The sequence below is a fragment of the Octopus bimaculoides genome, chromosome 6, assembly GCF_046866305.1.
Source record: "Octopus bimaculoides isolate indiv1 chromosome 6, ASM4686630v1, whole genome shotgun sequence".
Lineage (NCBI taxonomy): Eukaryota > Metazoa > Mollusca > Cephalopoda > Octopoda > Octopodidae > Octopus > Octopus bimaculoides.
The window spans coordinates 68,223,812-68,246,042 of record NC_142933.1 but is presented as its reverse complement, the minus strand read 5'-3'; the positions used below and the strand labels follow the sequence as shown (position 1 = coordinate 68,246,042).

Genomic DNA, 22,231 nt, shown 5'->3' with positions numbered 1-22,231 from the left:
ATACTATCTTTGACAAATGGCAGAATCAAATACAGTGGAAAAGCTGGTGGAAATGGAAGAAGGTGATGGAGATGGAGAAGATGGTGGAAACAGATGATATAGGAGCTGATTGGTGGTGATATTACAGGATCTGTATAGAGCTGACTTAATAGTAGGATATTGCCTGTGTATATATTAGCAGGATTGCTTTATTTTATTTCAGCAATCTCATTGATGGTTTGATATTTCTCCTATATGTAGATTTAATATGGAACCATCAAAAATTAAATAAACACAATCCTGCCCCAACTAATAGGCATGCGAAGGAAGAACTTCAATTATAGTTAAATAGCTGCTTGTTAGAGCAAGAATCAATATAATCACAAATATTACAGTGTTGGCACGGCAACAGCTTGTTCAGTCAATACACCTGCCAATTTAACAGGCACAACCAATTTCCTTGTGGAGGTCGTAATATTTTTGATAATTTCATTTTTTTTTTTAAATATCAATTTTACATACTTAGTCTTTGGTTAATATTTTCTTTTTCTTCTTAAGTTGTATGAACCATATATGCAATACAAAGCTAGCAGTTGGCACTTGGCAAAGCACAATGTACAATGACCTGGAAATGTAACAAAGGTTAGCAAGAAAGAGAGAGACAGAGAGACAAAATGCATTTACACCATCAAAACTTGATTGGCTTGAAAAGTTTTGACTAGTTTATTATTAACTAACCCATGATGTTCACACTGATACTAGTAAACATTCTACACCAGAAGACATTAACTATTTATGCTTAAAAACGAACAAAAAATATAAGAGCCATAGCTGAACTGTCTTTGATCATAGATATGAACAAACAAGGCTGACCTGATTCCAAACAACAATACGAGAGTTGGTAAAGTTTGCACATTCAAATATGATTTTGGCGTTACTAATGGGTGCAAGTGTTGTCATGTTAGAAAGTTTGATTTGCAGTCAGGTCATTCCATGTTTGAGCTTACCAAGAAGAAAAAACTTTGGGAAAGTGTCATCTACCATAACTGCCAGTTGACCAAAACCTTGTGAATGAAACCAGGTAGACAGAAACTGTGAGGAAGACATTTTAATATATCTTTTATCTTTTACTTGTTTCAGTCATTGGACTGTGGCCATGCTGGGACACCACCTTGAAGGGTTTTAAGTCAAACAAATTGAACCCAGTGTTTATTTTTCAAGTCTGGTTATTTATTCTATCAAGTTCTTTTCAGTGAACCACTAAATTATGGTGGCATATACAAACCAACACTGGTTGTCAGTAGTGGGGTGAGAGCAAAACACAAGGACACACACACACGCGTCTAAATATATACACGATAGCTTTCAGTTTTTATCTACCAAATGCGGTCACTAGGCTTTAGTTGGTCTTGGGGCTATAGTAGAAAATATTTGCCCAAGGTGTCACACGGTGGAATTGAACACAGAATCATGTGGTTGGGAAGCAAACTTCTCATAACACAGCTGCCCCTGCACATGTATGTGTGTGTGTGTTAGCTGGATATTCTGTCTTTGCATTACAACTATTATTTTTTATAGGTAAATTGTGTATGATCTATTATTTCACCAGTTTGTTCAGGCTCAAAAGACCTAACAGAGTTCAAGAGAGGGGGAAAGGTAATCAATTCAACCACCCTTGAAGGCAATCCCTTCCAGCATGGATGCCATCTAATGAGCGAAAAAATAAAAATGTGAAAGAATATGTTTCACTTAAAAATTTCTCCCTTTCTACTATCTTACACATGTAACTTCCACACATACACAAGATTAATTTCCAACATTGGCACAAATCTGTACCTTTTGGAGGAAATGTATAATCTATAAAATCTATCCCCTAATACAGTGATTCCTAACCTGGGTTCTGCGGGCCCCTAGTGGTTTGCAAAGGCAGTACCAGGGGCCTGTGAACTAAATTCAAAATTTCATATCTAGATATAAAAATTATATATATATATATATATATATATATATATAACAATTGCAGTGTGGAAGGTGTTTATAAGCAATTTAAGAAACTTGATGCAGCATGGAATTTTGTCAGTGAACAGGTCACGATCTCAAAGCGACGAAAATATTTTGGCAAATTAAATTTAAATGTTGAAGTGAACCTAACAGTTTTTGTGTGTTTCTTAAATGGCTTATAAACACCTTCCATGCTGCAATTGTTTTCGTTCCAGCACACAATCTCAGATCAGGTCGCTTGCTATGCAAGTACATCTCCATAAATATATATATATATATATATATATATACACACATATATACATAAGAATAAGCATACTAAAAGGGGTCTGTGGGAAAAATTATTTAAATAAAAGGGTTGGGAACCACTGCTCTAGTACTTGACTGGTACTTTATTCTATCAATCCCTCAAAATATCAAGAGCAAAGTCAACAACAATGGCATTTAAATTTACAACAAAAAAGGTAAAAAGAGACTAATAACTAAATATTGAATAATATTTTGTCCAATGCTGTGCCCATTTCTGACAATCCACTTCACGGAGAGAGTCTTTACACAGTTGCTCTTTATATAAGACACAGCAACCAAGGTCCCTTATATCACATGCTACTGTCATTAGAATATGAAGAGCAAATAGCACAATTTGATGATGACCAGTCCATCACTGAGGAGGTAAAATTAAGCCACAACATCATGTCTGATAATCTGCTGATGCTCATCTGGAGCTAAGTTCTATGGGGTGTAATTTATTCTTTGAAACAAACTCTTGCAGCAAAAGCCGTTTATGATCCAATGTGCAGGAACGTGTTAAAAATAACTGTACATATATGTATGCACGCACACACTCGTGTGTGTGCATGTACACAATTAATGACAATGTCCTGTCTTTACTTTGTAAAGTATTTGTTTTATATTACACACAATAAATTGATAGCTGTTACATACTTCGTGTGATTGAGGACTATGTGCTAACATGAGAAGATCTGTATTGGTATTTCAATCAATCATAGACTGACAAAAGTGAATGGATTGTCTACACTATTTAGTCTGTAATCTTTGGTAAATATCTTATTTTTTAAATGAACTTCAGGGAAATGTTTCACAACAATATCTATACAAATATATGTGTGTGAAAATGTGAGTATTTCACTATACATAAGGCATATATGTGTGTTCATATGCACGTATATATGTAATCATTACTGTCATTTTAAAATCCATTTTCCATGCTTGCCTGGGTTGGAAGAAGTTCCTTAAGGCAAATTCCATTTAGCCAGATGTCCTTCCTGTTGCCAACGACCACTTATTTCCAGTATTACCCCATAGCCATACATATTTGCAGAGAAGTTTTAAAATGAAGAACATAGCTTGTATGATGCTGACACTCATTTACAGCTATCACATGATATCAAGACAAAAGATACACACATATACACATCCATTCATATACACAAATATATTATTTTATTATTATGCACTCTACTGTTGTTAGACAATGTATGAAGGCTTGACAATTTCTTGGCGAACAACCATACAGATGATTTGTTTATAGTGATCAAATATCTGTGTGCACATAAGCTCGCTCCCTCCACCAAATTGACATTAACTGTACAGGTGCACCATGTGCCACATGTCACATAAGGAAATAATTGCAGAGCAATGTAAAATGAAGTGCTTTGCTCAAGAACACAACACAATACCCGGTCTGGGAATTGAAACCACGATCCCACAATATATATATATATAGATATGCACACACAAATGTGTATTTTTAAGTGTAATACAGTCATTCACACATCTGTATGAAATAGTAAGTGAACCTCTATATGGTCACTCGTCCAGCTAGAAACAGCAGCAAATCTCATGAAAATCACATCCTACTTTCTTAGGACTTACAACAAAAGGACAAATTGGAAAATGTATTCCTATAGAATGCCTATCATATCTAAATTATGAGAGAGAGAGAGAGAGAGGGGGGGGGGGTTGCAAGTGAGCAAGTAGAAGAATGAACGTGTGTGAGGTGGGAAAACACACAAAATGGGTAGATGAATAATGGACTATAAAAGGTTATATCAGTCAATTGTCTACAATATCTAGCTTTTTGATTTACTTAATAGCCTTCATTTTCTGTGGCTTTTTATGCAACATTTTTTTAAAGTGTGACATGTTTTTACTTTTAGTTCATTCAATATCGTCCAGCAAATGGAACATATTGGCACTGACATTTCATATATATATGTGGACTGTTGGTGATTTTTTTCCCTCCTCCTTCCTTCTTTCCCTTTGGACTTACCAGTTTTTCCAGTTTCTGAAGAAGAGCTACATTCAAAATGTGAAACAACTACTCTCTTTCTTCTCTGAGTGGCTTATTAATACATTGCTTGTGTTACGTCCTCATATTTGCTTTTTTTCTTTTTCTGTGTTTTTTTTTATTGACTATATATATATATATATATATATATATATATATATATATATATATATATATGGGGGTTGGACAAAATAATTGGAACAGTAGAAATTTAACTCCAATATTTCAATGAGCCTTTATATTACAAATATCCATCCAAATTTCATTGTGTTTTTTTTGTATTGTAGATGCTTTTATTTATCTAATTTAATGATTATTTCTGTCTCTTTTTCAGATCATAGTATAAATTAAGCTAGGATGCATGACCTCACTGAGTTAAAAAAAAAGGCAAATTGCTGGAGCTTGAATGGCAGGAGCTTCCTTCACCAGAACAGCTGAACTCCTTGGTTTTTCAAGAGCTACCATATCAAGGGCCATGACTGAATTTCAGAAGCAGGGCAAAACCTCCACCAGGAGGAGTAAGTCTGGCAGGATTTCGAAGCTCACTGAAAGAGACTGACAAGTGTTGGATCACATTGTGATGAAAAATCACTGGACAACTGCACCTAAAGTGACTACAGAGTTGAATCAACATCTGACTAGCCCAGTTCCGACCAAAACTGTTTCCTCAGAGCACTAATTGTCCAAGCAAAATGTCTTTAACCCTTTTGTTATATACGTTGATGTTCATCATCATTGCTTTAACATCCACTTCGCTTGCATGGATTCGATGCAATTTATTGAGATAGATTTTTCTATAGCCAGATACTCTTCCTCTCATCTGTTTCCAAGTAAGGTATTAATTTCTCCATGGATCCTTTTCATCCTTTTACTTGCTACAGTCATCAATCTGTAGCCATGCTTGGGCACCATCTTGAAGAGATTTTAGTCAAATGAACTGACCCTAGTACTTAATAGATTTTTAACCTAATACTTATTCTATCAGTCTCTTTTACTGAACTGCTAAGTTACGGGGACGCAAACACACCAACATTAATAACCTAGTGCTGGAAGGGACACATGCAGACACACATGCATATATATATATACATACATACATACATATATATATATATATATATATATATATATATATACATACACACATGATCAGCTTCTTATAGTTTCCGTCTACCAAATCCACTCACAAAGTTTTGGTCAACCTGAGGATATAGTAGAAGACAGCAGTCCAAGGTACTGCGCAGTGCGACTGAACCCAAAACCATGTGCTTGGAAAGCAAACTTCTTACCACACAACCACACCTGGACATATTTTCACAAAAGATCAGTAGCAAAAGACACCGCTTGTTTGACAGTGACACTCACAACTATCATACGATGTCAAGAAAAGGAGACACCAACTCACACACACATGGATATACATGATATATTTATATATATACATACACATACAATGGGATTCTTGTAGTTTCCATCTATCAAATCCACTCACAAGGCTTTGGTTGGCCTGAGGATATAGAAGAAGACACTTGCCCAAGGTGCCATGGAGTGAGACTGAACCTGGAACCATGTGGTTGAAAAGCAAGCTTCTTAACCACACAGCCATGCCTATGTCTTTATGTCAATTAATGTTTAAGATAATGAAGAATCTAGTAAAATAACATTGCAATTATTAAGCTGGTATTTGGAACATAAATCAGCATAAAATTTTGAACAAATGTTTTAGTTTAAATCACTTTAAAACAAGAAGTTTGTACCATAGAACAAAGACACTATCTCAGGGAGGTCGGTATCAAAAGAGTTAAACCAGAAGCTGACTGAAACCAAGGTCACAAGCAAAAACATAAAGAGCCAGAATAAATACCACAAAGCATTTCTTCTGCCGCTCAAATGATTCAGTCAATCCACTGACCTTTGTAAATAATAGTGTTGAGGATTTATAACACTACTACTGGCTCTTTAAGCATCAGTAGTAGTAGTAGTAGTAGTAGTTGTTGTTGTAGCAGCTCAAGGAAATATTATAATAGTGATTCTCTGGAGAGAAGACAGCTCAGTGGCAAAGGATAGACAAATAAACAGCCGAGAGCTTCATGATTATATAATGCTTATTTCTAGCGATATTAGCCAAACGAAAATAACCACAATTATACAAGCCAACAAGGCTTCTATGCAGTCACTTGATATGCTAGAAATTGCAGCCAAATCTCCCCCATATTGCTTAAAATAAAAAAAGAAGACATTGGGTAATGTAGTTTTGGGTACCTTGTACATATGGAAAAGATGGGATGGTCATTCCTGGAATGTCTTTGATCATAAGTCTGCTTGATCAAACTGTGGTCAATACAGATTTAAAGAATATGAACTTTGAAGGTCTTTCTCAATTCATTTTCTTGTCAATTCCAGAGACAATAACTGGGGAGACCAAATGATGAAATTCTAAATAACAAACACCCAAGGATCGTCTCTATGGTTGCTTGATCTGTAAGGAATAGCCCCTAAATCCTCCACTCACCAAAATCAAACTTCTCTTTTTCTTAAACAGGCAACACTTTAGATAGTATGGTGCCAGATATCCCGAAAAACAGATAGGATGGTCATGGCTAGACTGCTTTTGAAACTTGAATGATACATACTTAACCATTAAAGACGGAAAAGCAGAGTAATTATTTTAGGCACCTATGTAGTCATGAAAGCAGACATAAATACTCTCTTTGGTCCCTCCTAACCTGGACTCAGTGGTACATCCAGGATGTGACAGATGAAGTAGAGAAAGAGATGTAGTAATATCTGGTTGGTATCCATTTACAAGCAAGTACAACCTGGTAAAATGTATCTAGCTTTCACTCATTATTTTGGGTGCCCATGTAGTCACAAGCAGGCAATACCTCTCAGTCTGCTTACTTTGACATAGTGGAACATTTAGGATGCAACAGCTTAAGTAGAGAGAGAGGCTACACCAGCAATCAACAGTCATTTGTGAAAGACAGTGAACTCATTATCATACAAATGAAGCAAACATTTGAAATATCTAACTTATAATTTTTTTTCCGCTGCTTTCATGAATTCTCATGACTCTCCGTCACCACCAGCCAATTCTATTATGAATTTGAATTGGGAACTTTAGTCATAGTGAATCTTTCATAAGCTGAATACACAACCATGGATGCCAACCCTATGGTTAGGACGTCACCTCTACTCTCTTGATTGAGCTTGGTGATTCTTATTCTTGATCTAAGATTCCTCTGCTCAGCATCAGTGTAAGTTGAACTCTTTTGCTACCTCTTCACAATCCACCATGACTTTGCAGTATCCCTGGCAGGGTGGTAAATTCTTATACGTTTATCATTTTTTCTATTACTTTGGCTGTTTACATTTATTTATATAAGCTTGTGCAGGTGAGCTAATTTTTGTAGAAGCACTTACCTTGACAGTGAGATACTCCTCCTACTATTTGAATCATCAAGTCCTGACCATCCCTGCTCAGACTTGTCAGTGTTAGTTAGGCCACAAAGCTCAAAGTCACTCATCTCAAACTTTCCCAAACTTGGTCAATTAGTTTTGGACGACCTAGTTCCATAAGCCATTCTTAAGTAATTTAAACCCAATTTACTAGAGTCAGACTGACAAAAGTAAGTAAAGATAGATATAGAGATGTGATTCACTGAAAAGAATGCTAAATTATTCTCCGGCCAGCTACATCAACAATTTACATATTATAGATATTGCACTGGAAAAATCTTTCGTATCTACATTTCTACACAAAGCAGTATAGATTTTGTAAGAATTTCCTTCTCTCTTTTCTTTTATTGCAAAACTTGCATAAAAATACAAAATTATAGTGTGAAATCAGTTTAGTGTGTAAGATTGACAACATAGATAATAGAAATAATTATGTATTTGCATGTATTTTAGAAGATTGTTGTCATCTTTTAGAGTTGTTGAAAGAGATAAGGTTCTGAAATTTATTCAGTTGTTGAAGTGTATGGAAACATAACCTAAGCTAGTAATTGTGTGAAGATGCGGGCTGAGAAATGTCGATGGAAGAAAAGAAACAGAGACATGTGCAATGTAGATAAGCAATGATAATAGTATTAAATGACACAGGACATCTTGAAAAGATAAAAAAACAAAACTTGGCATATCGCTGAAACAAGTAAAGGAAATGATATGAAAAAAATATTCCTAACAGAAAACTCATTCCAGTATTAAACCGTATTGTATATGGCTAAACAGAATGTATTGAGAGAAAAGGTCTCAAATAAATAAGGTTTTTGAAATGTGTCTGAAAGAAAAATAAAGCAAACTAAAATGAATGCAGAAGACAACACACACAGACACACATATATATATACACATGTGTATGTGTGTGTGTATATACACATACATACGTCTAGATAGATGCATACACATACATACATACATCTAGATAGATACATATACATACATCTAGATAGATACATACACATACAACACACATGTATGTATTATAATAGTGTAAATTTTAAATAACATCTGTAGAGAGTAAGAGAATTATTTTCAAAACTACAGAGGTTTTCATGAGTATCAAAATCAAACTCCTACAAAGCAGCTTCCTTGCATTATTCTGATTGTCCTCAATCCTACCTACCTGCTTCAACAAAACTCAGATGAAATAAATTTAAATATATACAAAGAAATAAAACAAAAACAAATAAAGGAATCTTACTTGCTTTGTTACATGAAACTATGCACATCATAATGAAATGGCAATAAGGCACAAATTGTCTCCTGACTTAACTATTTCGAGTCTCTAACTTCAGAGAAACATTGTCAATATATAACTTTCTTTTTTTTTTTTTACCAGAGAACAGAGGGGCAACTCTAAATAATAATGAAAGTCCTGCCAGAAATCAAGATTACAGAATTCCACCAAAAACTAGACTATAGATACCGTGTACACTTTTAGTACAAATCAAAATATTTATTGTCTATGAAAAAGTTCATTCCTTGTTTGTCATGTCCTCAGATACCTTAAGTTTTATTTTAGCATAAAAATTTAACAACAGAAAGTCTGTTGTAGTTCATCATCTTTTTCTACAGTGGGTATGCCCTACCTGTTGCCAACCCTCACCTGTTGTTTCCCAGCCAGATATTATTTTCCAGTAGTTAGACAGGATTTTCATGGTAGAATGGAAACAAACAACCTCACTTGTATGATGATGATGATGATGATGATGACTATCATTTATAGCCATCATTTGATGTCTAGACAAGGGAAAACACAAACATGCATACCTAAATACATACATACATATACACACATATGAGAAGCTTCTTTCAGTTTCTGTCAACCAAATTCAGTCAAAGGGCTTTGGGTGGCTGAGGACTATAGCAGAAGACACCCAAAACTACATGATTAGAAAGTAAACTTCACAACCATGTCTGTACTTATATTGATTTCAAATTTTGGGAAGTCAACTGCATTGACCCTTGGTGTTCAACTGGTACTTACTTTATCAACCCTGAAATGATGAAAAGCACAGCCAACCTCAATGAAATTTGAACTCAGAATATAAAGATGAGCAAAATGCTGCTAAGCATTCTGAAAATATGTGAGTGATTCTGCCAGCTTGCTGCCTTATGTCAGGACCTTATAGTGTGCATGTGGGTGTAGGTGTGTGCATTTGTGTGTATATGTTTCGATTTGAAAATAAGAGATTATAAACGAGAAAGTGAAGCTTAAGACAAAGTGATTATGTGTGTGTGTGTGTGTGTGTGTGTGTTTGTGTAAGTTTACATAGGTAGATGCAGAAAGAAATACACTTATAAATCTATTGTTACATTATCACAACAAAATTTATGATTGCACACACTAAGATAACCAACTGGATGGTGCAACATAACAGAGTGGAAATCTGTCTCCAGAAGGGAATCATACAGCAGATCCATGATCTAAGGCATTCCATCTAGTCATGACCATCCTTTCCTATTCCAAAACCCTGTGCACTCATAGTTAATGTATTAATCTAAAAGAAGGATTAAAAAAAAAAAAAAATGGAAGAATTGCTTCTAACAAAGGTTTCAGATCACAGATTTGGAAGGAGGGAATTGGTAAATTAAAACAACCAGGATTTGAAACCAGAATGTCAAGAGCTATAACTAAATACCACAGGCATTTTGTTTGATACTTTAATGATTCTACCAATCAACCACATTAGAATACTAATATTAAAGAAAAAACGAAAGAAGAAACAGATATTCTAAAATACTGATTGATAACTTCTTTTCTTTTCCAGTTTTTTACTTTTGATTGGAGGAGTGATTCCTAATTAGACTGTTGGAGGAGTGGTTACTAATGAGACTAGAATCCAGTTAATGACCTTGAAACAGTTGAAGCAACAAACAGCTTTATTTCCCAAAAAACATTGCAGAGAGTAATTTGGCACCATGTCAAGGATGTGCATGAAGAAACTGAACTTTTATAGCTGGTCAACAGATCTTCTACAGAGAAGGAACTTGGATAACAACCAAGTGTGTGTTTGCATAGCATTTAGGACTATCTGTAACTTTCCTACCCCTTTTCTGCTTCAAAAACAGTAAAAACTGATTTCAGTCACTGAATAGATTTTCCAGTATAAATAGTTGTTCAGATGTGAGTAAAATAATAGTTGAAATATAGTTATTTCTAATCTTTTATAAGTTTAAGCAAAGCACCTTGGGCAAATGTCTTTTCTCAAGGCTGTAAGAATGAAATTTATCAAACAGAAATTGTATGGAATCGTACGTGTGCGTATGTGTGTGAATGAAATGTTGAAATCATTATCACCAAATTTAGCAAACATTCTAAATGTCCTTCAAATTGAGGCAAAATTTTGCAATTGTGAAGTCTCTCATATACTAATGGAATAGATAAAAAAAAAAAAAGAAAAACTCAGTTTGTTCACTTCCTTTAAAATTGCAGAAGAGAAGAAACCAGAAAAAAGCACTACATATTCTTTATGAAAACAGAGATGTTTAAAGAGATGTTATTGGATCAAAAACAAAGAAGATTAATGTTGAGAATTTCCACATTAAATGCATAGGTTGCTTTGGGGGGGTTTTTGTTTTTTATTTAACATTAAAAATAAAGACATTTACAAAAAAAAAAAAAAAACCAACTAAAACAGTAAATAAATATTTTTCTATCTTCATTGAGCCTTCAAGTATATTATTTCATAAAGGAATATTAAATCAAGTTCTAAGCATGACAACACTGACATCCTTGCTAAAGTGAAGATGATTATAAACTATGTAATGATATTATTTCAGCTAATAGAAGAAACTAATCACCTTTATGAAAACATAATTATGTCTCGTGTATAAATTCATCTATCATTTTTATGCAGCTGCACATCAAATGAACTTTATGACCAGCAAAAGAAGCCTTTACACATGTATTGCAATGAGTGATCTGCTAGAAATAGCAGCCAAAAATCACCTTCAAATTTACAAACTACTGTTTGTGGTGGGAAAAAAAATTTGGTAGATAATGTATTCATAGATACTACCTGTTCTGATATACAGAATCTAGTAATTAGACAAGATGGTCATACCTCAGATGTTTTTGATCATTGGGTATGTTCAGTCAAGACTAAGTTGGGGATAAATAACAACTTTATAACAATGCCAATGTTTATATTTCAAATATCATGTTTTGCTGCATTTCTACATTTCCCTGAGATTTCAGAATATTTTTTCTCTTATGGTAAACTATTTAAAGTATAATATAGATAAGACTGATCACATTTTAAAGATCCTTGCAACAGATTTCATTTTGTGAAAAAAACCTATGTATATTGAATAACACATTCTGGAATAACCACAATTTAAAGTTCTTTCAAAAATAAAAACAAAAACAGAACCATTCACAAAATGCAATTTAGCTATTTTTGTATTATCTTTTATTGATTTTTTTTTTTTTGGCATGATATTAAAATCTTATGTTTTAGAATAAATATGAGATTACTGGAACTCATGTGATACAACACCAAATAGAATGAATAGAGTGAAAATAATCTGTTGCCATGATCATCATAATATGGCCAGTTTTATATATGTCCCATAAGTTGGAATTTTTGTATGCTATTCTGACTCAAATGTGAACAAACAATGATTTCAAATTCTGGCACAGAGTCAGTAGGTTTTGAAAGGTGGGGCAGGTTGATTACACTCCCCCACCCCCAGTACTTGACTGGTACTTATTAAAATCCTAAAAGGATGAATTGTAAAGTCAACCTCAGAGGAATTTGAATTCAGAAATGTAAAGACATATGAAAGGCCACTAAGTCGTTTTTCTAGTATGTGAATCGTTCTGCCAGCTCACCACCTTAAAATGTGAGCATATAATACCACACAAAAAATTCAAATATACAGGGCATGTACTAGGCTTAAATATAAGTATTGGGGGTGAGTTGATCAACTAAACCCCTCAAGGTGGTGTCCCAGCATGGCCACAGTTTGATGACTAAAACAAGAAAAAGATAAAAAGACAAGACAATGGTATCAAAGTCAGAACTACTTTGTACACTTGTAGTAAGAAGCATACAAATACATTGAGCAATCTATTTCATTAGAATGACCTTTTCAAAATTTAGAGCAGTTGATCAGTGTGTCTTCTCAATATGGAAAATTATGACTTCTTCTGGGTTACATAAAAACTGGCTAAAATAATAAATTTTCTATGAATACTTCTGCATAGGTCATCACTTTCAAAGTTGGCAACAACATTAAGGCATACACACTCTAAGACTAGGTGAAAAGAGAAAATTCATAACTGCTCTTGTTTTATCACAAATCACTTTTATTTTACTACAAAAATCTGTGAATTTCACCATGTTTGTTCACGTGTGTTTGTGAACATGTGTGGTAGGTTTCTTGTGTTTGGCTGTGCTTATACCTAACAGGCAGTATTCAGTGTCACTTGTATGTGTGTGTGTGTGTATTGAAGTTGAATGATTTATTGACTGTTGCATAAGTGTGTGTGTGTGTGTGTGTGTGTATATACACAACAAAGTTGAACAGTATATTGATTGCAATATGTGAGTATAAAACAAAGTTGGACAATATATTGATTTTATACATATATAAAACAGAACAATCGATAGATTGTCCAACTTTAGTACAGGCAGGAGCAATATTTCTGGCTAAGAATTTATAGAAGTATAACAGCTTATATAAATTACCCTCCTAGAATTAACTTCTCTAATTACTTATTTTTTATTATTATTACTATTATTTTTATTTCAGCAATCGTCAGTGAAGATATCTTATCTCAAGGCAAATATACTTTTCACTTTACTGATTATGTTATCATCACATTTCATCCAATCATAGATAATAATACTACTTTAAAGATTGTACAAGAACCCCTTCAGGTTATGTTTAGATTATTTCACACTTCTCAAATATTTGTCCAAAAAATCAAAGAATTTTGTCACCTTATCTCTACACCAGACATTGAGTAGGAGAGATCTTTTGGCATCAGTATGCTTGTAAATTGAAACAAGTGCTAGATTTGACGAAAAAAAAAAACAAAAAAAACGGAAGAGGAGGAAAGAATAATACACATAATTAAATTAACAAAAAATTTTAAAGAAACATTATCAAACATCACTCCAGTCAGCATTGCACTGAATAGAGAAAGTGCATTGAATATTAGAAATATTCATTGGTTCATAAGAGGAGGCCATTGTTATGGAAAAGAAACATGATTTGTTTGTTTGTTTTCTTGTTCTTTTTTTTAACATTGAATATTTATCAAGATGAGTATTAAGGAAAAAGTATTCTACATTTTCATTCATTCAATCATTCTCATGGGGGTAGACTCAATCTTGATTTCGTGAACTGAGAAGCTATTTGTCAATTTTTAATTAGTTCAGTACTCCATAACCAAGCTTTTTCTCTCTCACTCTCTATCTATCTCCCCAATCCCCCCGCCTCCCGCCAATACAGTTAGTCTGCTGCCATTTAAGTAGTGCAGTAAATGTTATTCTAACACATTGCATAGGGAACAGCATAGTATGAGTGACAGAATCAAAACAGATTTCAGGAACGAGAAGAAAAAAAACAAATCACAAATAATTAATACAAGGTAATTAATTTTATGCTGCAGGGAAGAAACAGAGAGTTCAATGTTTCAGGTAGTGCTTTTATATAAAGAACAAAACAAAACAAAAAATTAAACAAAGAGAAAGTTCCATGGAAGTAATGTCATAGTGTTTTTCATGGAGAAAGAATGAAGCAGATGCTCTGGCCCAACTCTTCTGCTTTATTGCAAGATTCTCAGAACTCTTTTTGCATTTTTCTTGAAGAATATATACTGTATGTCTACTGGTTTCACATTAGGTACATCACATCCTTGCATGGCATAAACACCTACTGAAAAGATTGACAACAAGAAGGGCATCCAATCCCTGCCTCAGTAAAAGCATCCAACACTAACCAACATAACAAAAAAAAAAAAGAGATGCAGAGTGATGATGACAAAGATGATGGTGCCAGACAATTATTTAAGTTTTCTGCTGTTTGTTTCTAAACTGTTTTTTGTATATATTATGTACTGACTTATGCTACTAGTAAAGAGGTAGCAGTAACACATCAATATAGCCAGGCTGACTTCTCTAGTTCTGATAAGAATGTAGGTCATTAACAACAAAAAATATATAATAGTATTTCCTGCAAGTCAATACACTGAGTGAAATGTACGTCAACAAATTTTAATCAAATACACGAATTTATGCAACTCAATGGCAATATTGCTGTTGTTGTTTAGCTCCATGCCAGTCCTGGTTAAGTAGACCTAATATCAAAGGAGTACCTGCTTTGGCCATTTCATCATCTTGTATACTCAGGACTATACATATCCAATATAATCAATGAATATTTTGAGAATTCAAGGTGTAATTTAAGGGAAATTTGAATAAATTTCTAATAGACTGAATAAGTATATAATCAGTACAGAGGCTCTCTCACTGACTCATTGCAGTTACTTTTGTAAGGAAAGATTCTGGTAGAAACGTGTTACATGTACACTGTCACTAATGAATTTATATGATATCTGGCTATATTGCAGAGAAGCAATTAAGTCTTAGCTGGAAAATCATTGATTATAATGATGCTGCAGTGAAGGAATAAAGTTACTGACTTTCTTGTAGTTAAAGGAATTGTTCCCATAGATTTGATGACAGTAATCACATGAAACAATGATTGAGTGTTTAATAAACAGTAAAATTGAAATGATTATATGTGTGTGTATGTGTGTGTGTGTGTGTGTGTGTGTGTGTGTGTGTGTGTGTGTGCGTGCGTGCATTAGTGTTCTGATTAGAGAATTAGTGGATTTAGACTTGTAATCCATGAATAGTGAGCCACTAAACCGTTTTGTCCACATTCTACATAATCATAAATAATAATTAAAAAGGATACTAGATAAAAAATAGCAAGGGTCTGGCTGAGATGTGACAAAATGAGACAGACTTAACTAAGTTGATCCATCTTTCAATAGATACTCTTGCTATGATCACTCACCCTGTTAGAAATAGTAGCCAAATTCTTTTAAACTTATCATCAAAGGACACAATGGATAATGTAGTCCCACAAACCTAAATCAAAATGGTTATGTTTAGAAACCTTTCACCTTATGCCCACTGAGGTTAAACTGCAGCAGTCGTATCATGAAACTGACAAGAATTTGATTGCTTTGTAGTGTTCATTTTTTTAATTGGCAAAATTCATGAAGTGAAACAACATGCAATAATATTCTTCTACCCAAGAGATTTATTTCCTCTCTCCTTTAACACTACAGAATTTGGACTTGAACACCAACTCCCTTTTGTCCTTGTGATTCATGAAGGATCAGTTAATCTATGACAGTCTAGAAAAGAACAAACATAAATCCAATGGAAAAATCTCTTAAGAAAGAAAGAATACAAAGCAAGGATTCCAAATATAATCCAACATCAATCATAACTACTCAACTTGTCCTTTATACATAGGAAACTTCAGAGACGCTACTAGAGGCCTTTGCATTAAACTTTCAGTTTCAATACGACATGAAAGGACAGGAAAAATATAATAGCATTAAGAGTTAAGAGAACTACAATTGAAGTTTTGAGTAAAGATTTGTTCAACAAGTTTGCAAGGAGATAGGATCTGAATTCATGGACAAAAGAGAATAAACATATTCAATTTAGGAGAAAACTAATCAAAATATGGACACCTTCAATAAAGACAAAAGATTGTTAATCTATTTTATATTACCAGCACACTTGGATATGATTTACATGTTGCAGTTTGAATCAAAATTTGTAGTTGTAAGAAATTATGCAAAATTTTAATAAAATACTGAGCAGATAACAGCAAGTTTTGACAATATAATTAGGGTCTTTTTTATTATTTATATTAAAAATGACAAAAAGCTGCTGAGGAAGGGGAGAATGGGAGAGAAAGGAATGGTATTCACATGAAAAGCCAAAGATATATGAAAATGAAAGTGAATGAGAGAGGGGTGGGTGGGGAAGGGCCAAAATAGGTGGACAGAGGAAGGAAAGAGAAAAAGGTCAAAGGAGGTTGTTAATTAAAGAGAAGATGAAGAGGAAGAAACAAGGGAATAAAAAGAACAACTTAGAAAAAGAAGAACAGTAAATAAATACACACACACACACACACACACACATATATATATGTATGTATGTAGATACATGAGTGAGAGAGAGTGATGAGAAAGAGAAAGAATATTTACATTAAAACTATTGTTTATGATGTTCTGTTAGAGTGAAACAGACAACTGGATATCTTCTGTCATCAATTCTTCATTTATACACTGAAGGAACTAAATGATTTGCAATGGAGAGGCATACCTCAAAGATGTTGGAAAACACAGAACATTAAATCAACATTCTGTTCACTGCTTGAACATTTTTTCAGCAAATAAAATACCCTAACAATGCATCTATAGTACATAGATCTCTTGTGATATGTACTCAGAACACAGATGCTTAGGAAAACAATAATCCCATCACAGAGAAGTTATTAATCTGGTCAGGATTCTAGCTTAACACGAAGAAGAAATTTTCATTCAACCCTAGCCAACAAGGAAGCCTGTATGTGATCATGAAGCTAATACAAACAGCAACACATTTTCCTTTAATCCTTTAGTATTGAAACTGGTGATATCCAGCCCAAATATTCTACCTGTTATATGTTTAAACTGGCCAGATCCTGCATGTCACACTTACTCTCCAATGTCAATCTAAAAATGAACAACCACATCATTGAAATCTCAAAGCTATGAGATAACGCATGATTAATTCAAAAGAATGACTGAATGAAGATTATATTTGACAGAGCAATCTGAAAGCTAAAAGAGTTAAATTGCACTTTATCTTAGAAAAGAAGGACATAGTGGCTAATGTGCTCCTAAGTACACTATGTCTTAGAAAAAGACAGGATGGCCATGCTGGGAATACATATGTTGTTGGCCATAGCTATGCTTGATCAGCTTAACCAAAAAATTAAACATTCATAAGGTACAGTGATTTAAACTATTGCATGGCCTGTTATGATTTTATGCTACAAGGAAATGAAATTTTCACTCAACACCAATGATATGGAAGTTGTAACTGCAATCAAGTCGGCTTGAAATGTTGCTTTAATGAATAAATATTGTTTGCTTTACTTACAAATACCTTTATCAGTGAATTGATTCATGAGAGATCGCCTGTCAGGCTTAACTTCAATGACCCTCTTGTTATTATGTATGGCATAACAGTCAATTACCAAGTGATGTACCCTTTAACAGTCAATTACCAAGTGATGTGCCCTTACTAGTTTAGTGTTTGATTAACACAAAAAGATTACTCTTTTATCTTTTACTTGTTTCAGTCATTGAACTATGGCCATGCTGAAGCACTACTATGAAAAGTTTAATCAAACAAATCCTCCCAGTACTTATTTTTTTAAAGTCTGGCATTTATTCTATTAGTATCTTTTGCTGAAGCACTAAGTAATGGGGATGTAAACAAACCAGCACTGGTTGTCACTGGTGGGAGGTATAAACACTAAGACATATACATATATAGGACAAGGTTTCACACAGTTTACGTAGACCTAGGGCGAGAGCAGAAGACACTTGTCCAATTTTCCACATTGTGGGATTGAACCTAAAACCACATGGTTGCAAAGCAAACTTCTTAACCACGCAGCCACATCTACACTTATAGTGTACATCTTGAATAAAAAAATTTTTTCAAGTAATTACAGCACAGAATTACCATCTTAGGTATCTAAAAATGCACTAAATCTGTTATATTCACTTTTCATTTATTTAATGAGGTGTGAAAAACTCAATGTACCAAGGTAACCTTGTCACTGACACAGTTCCACTGCCAAGTCACTTACCAAACAAATACAGAAATACTTTTTAATACCACTATATTTTATTGTAAGAACAAATTTGGTTAACATATGAGAGGCAGTGTAGCATCGTATTTGATGCTATGTGTGATATAAAAAAGAAATACTTTAAATTCAACAGACAATCAATCATTAAAATGGAATTTTTATCTCCTTTCAATGAAATCAACCTGAAATTATACTCCACAAATCACTTATTCATGACAAACATTACTAAGAATTTTAAAATATTTTGATGGCAAGAAGAAATATCAGAAAAAGAAAATCTCAGCAGTTATTACCAGCTAGTAAAGGATAATAAAGAGGTTGGATTTAGCTACTTATAAAAGGGTAAAAAATAAATATATTTTGGAAAAAGAATATTCTATGATATCACTTGACCTGCTAGAAATAGCAGCTAAATTTATTTCAAGTCACATCTAATAATTTTAGAAAATTACAAGTAGGATGTTGTGATTCCAAGTTACTTGCATGTAGTACAGAAAAAAAGTCACATCTGTCTTTGGCCACAAAGCATCATGATACTACATTCCTTATGCATGTCCTCTTGTTGTCTGTTAGTTTTTTTAATTCATTTATTTGAACTGACTATATATATATATATATATATATATATATAGGAAAATGAAAAATAATAATAAGGCAGAATGCTAAACTGAAAGCATATTTTAATATAGATTTCTAACCGGCTTTCATTCCATGGCAAATTTTCAAGAAGAGGGAGAATGAAAATGCTTTTTACAAAAAAGTAAAAAATGAAAAAAATAATATATAAAAAAATGATATATAAAAAAATAAATATACCAATACATTATATTGTCTTTGAGCTTTTAAAGTTGAATGGTAATCCATGTAGATAATTGTTAGAAAGATTAGGATGCATGGAATTAAAAGTTGTGCTAGGTTTAAAAAAAGGAGCTAAAAGTTTGTGTTAAGCAGGAAGTGTGGTGTCAAAACAGGAAGTGTGTGTAAGGGGAGACAAATCTCTTTAGTTGGAGTTATGGACTCTTTGTCAACAGGAAGTTTATGTTTGTTCCTAGAGAAATAAGGTCACTGAGGGGTTTGTGTGTTAAGAAATGGTTGGAATTTCTCAATGAAAAGATTCTCCTTGTTGATTCTTTCTTGTGTTGAGATTCTGTCTTTACATTGATAGAAAGGAAATATAAGGAATTTAGGGTTTTTGTTTCTAGCGCAAGAGTCTATGTGGCCACTGAGTGGAATTTGGCCATAACTCCAACTAAAGAGATTTGTCTCCCCTTACACACACTTCCTGCTTAGCTCCTTTTTTAAAAACCTAACACGACTTTTAATTCCGTGCATCCTAAACTTTCTAACAATTATCTACATGGATTACCATTCAACTTTAAAAGCTCAAAGACAATATAATGTATTGGTATATTTATTTTTTTATATATTATTTTTTTTATATATTATTTTTTTCATTTTTTACTTTTATGTAAAACACATTTTCATTCTCCCTCCTCTTGAAAATTTACCATGCAATGAAAGCCGGTTAGAAATCTATATTAAAATATGCTTTCAGTTTAGCATTCTGCCGTATTATTATTTTTCATTTTCCTATTATTTCTCCACATGCGGTTAACACAACCCCACTATTTACTGACATATATATATATATATATATATATCATTGCTAATATGCAAAAGTGTAAGTCCAAAATGTTGCTTTTTTAGAAAATGAAAGAATAGTTTCACCATTCTATAGCAAAATCATTGTACTACACTTTGACAATTTTTGATATCTTTTAGCATCTGAAGCAGCTGGAGATGTGATAGTTTGACCAAAAGAATAGGTTATTGCAAGCAAAAATAAATATTGTAAAAAACTCATTTGGCCAAATTGGGACACATGACAGTTTAACATAATAGCAACAGTATATATATTATATATATATATATATATATATATATATATATATATATATAATGCGTGTTTGTGTATAATGAACTTCATTCAGTTTCCATCAAACAAATCCACTCACAAGGCTTTGGTTGTCCCAGGGCTATAGAAGACACTTGCCCAAGCTGCTGTACAGTGAGACTGAACCCTAGACCACATGGTTGGGAACCAAGGTTCCTAGCCAAACAGCTGTGTGTGTGTGTGTGTGTGTGTGTGTGCATTAAATATATATATTTGTATAGCCATTTTATGGCAAATACGTAATCTGCATTTTTATAATCTAGCATTATTGTCAGCTGTACCAAAGGTGGTGCCATTTGTAAACTGAACACTTTGATAGTGCATACTTCATCAGAACAATCTAGCAGTGTGTCAATAACAGTTTGCAAAAAATGTCTACAAAGAATCAATACATATAAGCCTTTAAATCATTTCCATGTATATAATAAAAAGAGAGAAAGAGAGAGAGAAAAAAAAAGGGATTGGCACAGATGATTTAGTACTGCCAACAATACTAGGTAATTGTTCTGACTTGGAACTTTGGAAAGGAAGAGGGTTGGCTGTTCCTAGACCAAAGGATTGTTATGATAACATTTTCTTTTAGAAGTGATAACTAGAAGTGTTATACAAACACAGTATCCAGATCAAATCAATAAAATGTGTTGCAAAAATGTGAGTTTGATAATAGAATGAAACTTAGGAAACATGAGATAAAACATGATATATTCATAAGATGTAAATAGAGCTTTAGATAAGAATTTTATTATTGTTATTATTACTATTATTTTGTTTTGTTTTATTTTGTAAACTTTCTTTTAAAAATAGAACCTTTTCAATAGCTATACAATCTGACAATACATACAAAATATTGCAAAGAAATTAATGATAGAATTATCTAAACAAAAATCAAATTAAATTAGTGATGCTGGGAAGGTTAAAACAACATAAGTCAATGCTCTCTGATACTCTATAGATGGTAGTTTATTTCACACAACATTTTTAACAACCAGTTGAAAATATATTAGAAAGCTATTGTTACCCACAAATACAACAAGCAACATGCTTCAATTTTAAATTCTTGTGAATTTCAGAGTTGCTTACCTCGCTTTTTATGGTAAGAGTCATCAAAGATAATTAATGACTCTTGTTCTTCATTACAAGTGTAATTCTAATTGATTAATCCTTTGTCATTCAGATTACTTTGTCAAATCTAATGCTTATTTATTCAAATTGTTTTCAATTAATCATGCATTATCTTATAGTCTAGAGATTTCATTGATGTGATTGTTTATTTTTAAAACGATATTGTTGGGTAGGTATGAGTGGCTGGATCTGTCTAGTCTGAACATAAAACGGGTAGAACATGTTTGCTGGATATGGCCCAGTTTGAATGCTAATATTAAATATTTCGGTACATTAATCCTAACTTAACAATGTACATTTGTATAACATTTTGACAAATATACTTAATTTTTTAATAAATTAATAGTATTGATATTAGGTGTTCTGTCATTTACATCTGTGACAATTTCTTATAGTTATAAGATTTCAAATACTTAATTTTGGCTCTTTTCATATATACATAAGTGTGT

The 22,231-nt window shown here is 33.1% G+C and overlaps 1 protein-coding gene across 1 annotated transcript in view; it reads right to left on the bottom strand.

Moving 5' to 3' along the window:
- Positions 1-22,231, bottom strand: part of LOC106882176 (sodium/calcium exchanger 1) — a 307,427-nt gene that overhangs the window by 109,783 nt on the left and 175,413 nt on the right. The gene's annotated exons all lie outside the window — the stretch shown is intronic.